The 7,344-nt window shown below is 41.4% G+C and overlaps 1 long non-coding RNA gene across 1 annotated transcript; it reads left to right on the top strand.

The window, feature by feature from the left end:
- The first annotated feature begins 241 nt into the window (after positions 1–241).
- LOC309352384 lies at positions 242–4,379 on the top strand. Its single transcript, XR_014161285.1, has 2 exons — positions 242–2,428; positions 2,610–4,379. It is a non-coding gene; the product is annotated as an uncharacterized lncRNA (long non-coding RNA).
- The last annotated feature ends 2,965 nt before the right edge of the window (positions 4,380–7,344 follow it).

The following is a 7,344-nucleotide window of genomic DNA, read 5'->3' on the forward strand; positions in this document are numbered from 1 at the left end:
AAGGACCTTCGCACTAGACCATGCGAGCATCAGGCCATGCCACGTTAGCCAATCATATAGGACAGCACGAGCTGTTCACGCGCTGTTCATGCTCCAAGGATGCTTCTAGCTATGAAATCACCCTGTAACAATAAGAACTTTGCTCATGCTCTCATGTACAAGCAATCATTTTCCCACACAGAGGTACCACTGAATATATATATTTTAAAAAGTAAGTAGCCCTATTAAAAACATAATGGAAAAACATTTAACAGCAAAAAAAGAGAATACCACCGCCCTTAGAAGACCAACAACAGCCATTTAGTGGTCAAAGGTCTACTCTATTTGAACAAAAAAGTATTTGCTTGCCAGTGAAAGGAAGGCAGAAAGGTTGGGGCTGAAAGCCTAAACATACTTACTAGAAAGTAAGTTCATTTGAAGACTGAGTATCATTTATTTCCACATTTAGCATAGTACTGCACATGTATTCTCTATCAAAACTACAGTTGTCCTTAGTTTTAATATATTAGCTTTAAAAAAATTAAGTGTTAAATTTCCATAAAGGAAATTGAGGAAGTGGGAAGAATATTTAGTTTAATAATAAAAAAGGTGAAACACTGTTAGACAGAAAAACCATCTTTAAATTTTGATTCCCTCCTCCATGTTCAATTATAGGAATGCACAACAGCCAAAATGCCTTCAAAAAATAAACCAGGGTCCCTTCAATTTCAGCCTTGGTGATTAAAATTTGCGTCACTGATAAATCAACTAAAACTTTTTGATTAACTTGACTTTTTGATTAAGCTGGCGTCAACTTGTAGCTCTGTTTAAGACTAAGTATTGTGCAGTACCATCTTATGTGTGTTTACTCTGAACTAAATCCCCATAATTTCAGTAGGAATTTCTGCCAGGTCAGCATAAGCAGGATTGCCTTAGATTAATATATTCAACAGTTTAGTTCTACAGAATTGAATAATGGTGGTAGTCCATATTGCCAATTAATTCAACCATGTAAATTGCTACTGGGAGAAGTTTTATACATAAACTGATTGTGCTTCAATAGTAGTGAATGGGTGATAAAAAATAAAATCCAGCTACTATGGCCAAATTATAAATACAGTACATATGAATATACAATCAATAACACATACTATGATGAAAAATTTTATGGCATTGCTTGGAGATTCTAATCTGTGGAGGCTTATAGCACAATATATTTAAGGTACTACAATGTTTTCTTGTTTTAGTTACAGTAGCAGATAAACATCTACCTCTCTGGAAAATAAATTCCACAATATCTTAGTCATTACACATGATTATGCTACTTATAAAAGTCATTTGGTTGTTACATCTTAACAAGATTGGCTTGCTTGGATCCCTGAAACCTTTCCTGAATTAATTCTTCAGGTTAAATATATTTTTGTTCAGCTGAATTCCAAGCTCCATTTAAGCAGTTGGTTTTCCCCCCCTGATGGCATTGTCTTAATTGGAACAAAATATGGAGAGGAAATTAATACTTTTTTGAGGCAGGGGATGGGCGGGGACACTTAGCAAAAAAAGTAATTTTAGCAGGAAATAAAACACAAGGATGAGAATAGTTTCAAACTTTAACAGGATTTTGAACTCAAAATGTTCACATATTTGATTTATATAATTTGCATTAAAGTGATAATGGCTGTGTTTGGCTTTCATGCTTCCCCTACACTTTTAGTTTTAAGTGCTTTGTGTGAACCCTTTACTGTGCTTAGTGAAAACAAGATAGCTCCACAGCTTTGGTTTAGTTGACTTGTTTGTGAAGTGTAGGTAGGCAAGACGTAGCGATAACAACAAGAACCTTTATTGAACTACATAACTGGGAAACAGGGGCAAAGCCACTGAAAGCCTGGGCCACTCCCACGCCCAACGTGACTGGCTGTCTAAACTTCCAAGCTGCAAATCACGACTCAGAGTTCAAGAGCCAATGGCAGAGGTACAAATCCTGAAATGTTCTGTGATTGGACATCATGTATCAAATCAATACATAACAGTTTCCATTAATCATGGGCTGCATAGACACCATACATTTTAAGCACATTATTTCCTACAAAGAAGCCTGGATGCTCTTATTGCTTGAAGAGCTACTGCTTCAAGCAGCCTAAAAAAACTACTGTTCCCAGGATGCTTTGGGAAAAATAATGTGCTTTGAATGAGCTTTAATTGTATGTTGCATATGCAGCCAGATTTAAGACTGACTGCAGTTAATGTGGATTCTGAAAACATCACAAACCACAGTTAGAAAATGGAAACAGGCTTCCAAACACCTACTTGCAGCCATGCCAGATGAGGAAGGGGAGGCCCAGGGGAAGGCTGCTTTGTTCTTGGAGGGCTGAACTAGGATTTAAGAGTGCATTTAAGATATCGATTCTGCTTCAATAGTAGTGAACGTGTATGATATATTCAGTGGCGTAGCGTGGGGGGTGCAGGGGGGGCCCAGCCGCACCGGGCGCAACATCTGGGGGTTAGGGTTAGGGGGCGCAAATCCATGGGTTAGGGGGCGCAAATCCATGGGTTAGGGGGCGCAAATTACTTGCCTTGCCCCGGGTGCTGACAACCCACACTACGCCACTGGATATATTTGAAGCCAGTGAAAGAAGATGTTGTACTAAAAGCTTAGAAAATTATACTGGGCCTAATCTTGGCTTAACTAATATATTTGATTTTGACATGTTTAAAATGCATTGTTTAGTTCCTAATCTTCTGTTCTATTTTCTGACATATGCTAGGATAAGATGTCCTTTTTCTGCACTGTATCTGCCAAAGCCATTTGATGCATTATTATTGCCTTTGTATTTTCTACCAACTAAGAAAGATTAATGGCTTGAGTCTAAAAGTGAGGAAAAGGCCAAGAAAAAGAAATTGTTTCTGTGGGAGCAGAATGTATTTTTTATTTAACATTTCATGCCTCTAGCAGTTGTAGTGTGAGCTATGAGCCAGAAAGTTCTGGTTCAGACTGTACCTCAACCATTAATAAACTAGGTGGCCTGAGGTGTGCTTTTATAGTTCATCCTCAGCACTTTTCCATGATATGGATGTAGTGGCTGGACTATGAAAATTGGTTCAAATCGGTACTTGGTCATGAAGCTTCGTGGATGACCTTGAGCCAGTCACATACAGTCAATCTAACCTACTGGTTTAGCATGAAGATAAAAGAGAAAGGAGCTCACTGGAGAAAGGGTAATATAAAAATAAATGCCAGTCTATTTTGCAGGATTGTTGTAAGGAGGATAATGTATGTGAGATGCAACAAAAGCTCTAAAGTGCTATATAAGTACTATAAAGCTTTTGCTACAAGTGTTTGGCCACACAAATATTGTTCCATCTTGTCTAGCACAAATGTTTTCTGAGTTAAACATGAGAAAACAGCATTCTGTGTTTGTATAAGACTACAAGTAAAAATAAGCAGTGTGAAATGTTCTGTCTTTAAGAAAACAGTCACATACACTTCTGCAAGATATAATTAATTTTCACTCCAACTAAACATTCTGTGTCCTTTATAATTACGGAACTGTTAGAAGTTATTTGTAACGTCAAGAGGGCTCAATGCCTACATTCCTGAGCAGAAAGAATCTACAGATGTTGCATTTTTAGACCAGTATCTAATCTCCTTGGCTTTGCAAAAAGTAACAAAAACAAAAACACAAAGACATTAATGATGAAGGCAAGGCAAACCAGCACAGCAATCCCCAGTTCAACCAATGCTCCTATACCGAAATACAAAATAATAATAATTTATATTCATGTTAAAAGACAAAAAGAAGCACAAATACTGACTATACAGTGACATTAAATGGTGTGGAATCAATATAAAGTAATATTTTTTTCACACCATTAGATACTCTATTTAATAAAATTAGCTACCAGTGTCCTACTGTCTTATGACACATAGTGAGCATTTCCTCAATTTGCAGTCTATAAGCTGTTTCTGCACTTCCAGAACAGGAATGTCCTAAAGGAACAATGTGACCCAAATATGATATGATAATATTTATTGCAGTTATATTCCACTCTGTCTCCAGGCAGCTCAAAATTTTAAAATCCTAAATAAAATAAACATTTTGGTTCGAGTTATTTATTTTCACAAAGTATGTTTTTGTGAAAATAACATAATCCATAAATTATTTCATATTTCATTATATTTTGTCCTCCTACAAAACCAATTTTCTCATTAAAAGTCTTTCCTAGACTTATTTTTTTCTGTACTTACTTCCTGCTTCTAGTGAAACCCCCCTTTCTTGCATCACTCTCATTGATCCTCATACTGTATAGTTTCTTTAACAGAATTGGTATGCTGCTTACCTGTAAAAACCTCTCAGCGGTTCAGAAAAAAACCCTTTTCCCACTTCAGACATCACATGTTTTCCCACTGCACAGAAACATCAGAAACTGCCTCATAACACAGGCATGCCAATTGTTAATTTCTTATTTAATATAAGACAGTGCTACTCACTTTGTAAGCCCAGAACAAGAGGCTATTAACACAACTTGATAGGAAAATGAAAATGAAAATGACCACACTGAAAATAACCATATAAGCAAGCTAAACAGTCCTATCGCCAACTCATAATAATGAGAGACAATATTTAACTCTATAATTAACCACTACTACACTGTGATGGAAGAAGCTATGCCCCCTCTCACACCACACAATGCATACAGGGGGCAGGACAAACTAAGGATTTTCTGCAGTGTATCCAGTTATTGGTGGCGGCCCCAATCCAAGCCTCTGCTATACAGTACACTTGCAACTTATGTGCATTTAACTTGTGCACATTCAGCTTTTTGCGCTGGCAAAAAATAAAATAAAACATTGGAAAGAGGTTAGAAGTCTGGAAAAAAGACTTTGGCCAATCCTACCTGCTACTGTACAGGACTATACACAATTTTGACTTTAGGCGCTATCCCCTGAACGTAACCCCCACGTGAGTTGTGGGCTTACTGTACTAGCCTGGAGTAAGCACAGCAACAGATGGCATTTTCAGTGTCCCCACCACTGTCTTCTACCCTGAAGTGGTGGCTCTGCCAATTTATTCCACCTCACTATCGTTTGGAGTTGGCATTGCTCCCTAAATCACTCTATGCCACTAGGAGAGGACTAGGTTAACAGGCGACTAATAAAACATAAATACAATCGTAGAACAAAAGCACAAGCACCCCTCCGGGAAACCATAATAAATCTCGCTCACCAGGGGGAAAGACTTCACCCCAATTCCTTGCCAGCTGCTTTATCTGATTCTGCTCTGCTTCTTGACCACCTGTTTATAATGCCTTTAAACTGGATTTCATGGTTTGTATAATTACAGTATGTGCAGTAACTTGCTGTAGTTCAGTACCGAGGGCCTTCTGGCGGTTCCCTCACTGTGAGAAGCCAAGTTACAGCTACAGGGAACCAGGCAGAGGGCCTTCTCGGTAGTGGCACCCGCCCTGTGGAACGCCCTCCCACCAGATGTCAAACAGAAAAACAACTACCAGACTTTTAGAAGACATCTGAAGGCAGCCCTGTTTCGGGAAGCTTTTAATGTTTAATAGACCACTGTATTTTAATTTTTTGTTGGAAACCGGCCAGATGGGCAGGGTATAAATAATAAATTATTATTATTATTATTATTATTATTATTATTATTATTATTATTGTTGTTGTTGTTGTTGTTGTTGTTGTTGGAAGCAATCGCAAACGAGAGGGACCCAGAGCATGGGTGTAGCCAGGGGCATAGGAAGATGGGGCAGTGGGGGCGGTTCGCCCTGGGTGTCATCCCTGAGGGGGTGGGGATGTGTAAAAAAAAAAACCTGGGCGGATCGCTGCCGTGCCGGATCACACCCCCTGGGCACAATCTCTGCCGAGAGGATCATCCTGCCCTCAGGTGCATGGAATGTGTGCCACTCTGGATGCCTGAGCGGCTACCTCTGCCGCTGGGTGTAGCCAAGACAGCCCCCCCCCCCCCATCAATCTAAATCAATACAAATCTGGTTCTGCCCCTCTCAACAAAAATCCTGGCTACGCCCATGACCCTGAGGGCCATCTAGTCCTCCAGTGGAGGAATAGGTCCAGCTGTCCCATACGAGGATTGAACCTGCAAATTTGGCATTTACCAGCGCCACGCTTCATCCAGGCATAAAAAGGCCAGGCCAAAAAAAGACGGTCTCTGCTTCTCTCTCATAAGACAACCCCGCTGGATCAGGCCAATGGCCCATCTAAGGTCACTTAGATGCCTGAGGAAAACCTGCAAGCGGGACCAACCAGGCCCCAAGAGCCCTCTTCCCCTCCCTCGGTTTCCCGCCATGGGCATTCAGAGCCTCGCCCTCGGGGCTACTAGGCCATGGCTAGCCATATCCTCCATGAATTCGCCAAGCCCCCCCCTTTTAAACCCCTCTGTTCCCCGTCGCCCCACACTTTCCCTCACACTGCCCCCCGCCAGGGGCTCCCTGTTAACGTCGCTTCGGCCCCTGCTTTCGCCTCCGGCAACAGGCCCGGTCTTTTCCCCCGTCCCGCCCGGCAGCTCCTCCGCGTTCCCTTCTTCCCTTTTACCGGAGGCGCCTCAGGGAACGGGGGTGGTCGGTTGCCCGTTTCGCCGCAGCAGTAGAGCAGCCTATCTGGTCGTCTCATGGGGCAGGCGAAGGCCTCCACGGAGGAGCGGCTGAGGGCGAAGAAGCCCGCGCAAACCCCTGAGGCTGTTGCTCATGGCGGTGGCGGCAAGAAGGCCGGCGAGGATTCGCCCTCGCCCTGGGCTAATTCCTCACTGCAGTCTCTCTCTGCACGTGCTCCGTATTGCAGCCCGCAAAGAGACGGCAGAAATTCAACAGGTGCACCACCGTGTGCCTGTTTCCATAGGAGCCAAACTTAATACGTAGTACACTTCACCCATATACCTGTGTGCATTGTTTCATATAGTCTCAATACAGAACTTTGCTATTTCCCGCCCGCCCCCGTTGATTTTAATATTTCATTTCAACCCAGTTTCCCATTTTATCAAGGCCATTTTGAATGTCATTCCCGCCTTCTGGTGTTGTGTATCAAAACCAATTTTGTGCAATCTGCAAACTTCTTCTTTTACAGATTTCCTCCACTCTATAACTTAAAAACCATTAATAAAAATACTGGAAGTACTGGACTCAGGGCAAAACCCTGTGGCATTTCACTTGAAAGCTCCCACAAAGCACCATCAAATGATAGGTTGCTTCTATGTCCACAGATATGTTCTGTGATTTATGTTTTATGTGCATCCTGTGTAAAAATCATGAGAATCTGTGCCTTGAACCATTGGTTTTGTTCTAGTATCAGATTTGTGATTTTTACTGTATGATCTTCCACTGTAAGCTTTACTTTGCTGG

This window comes from Podarcis erhardii, assembly GCF_964252035.2.
Source record: "Podarcis erhardii genome assembly, chromosome: 11".
NCBI classification, from domain to species: domain Eukaryota; kingdom Metazoa; phylum Chordata; class Lepidosauria; order Squamata; family Lacertidae; genus Podarcis; species Podarcis erhardii.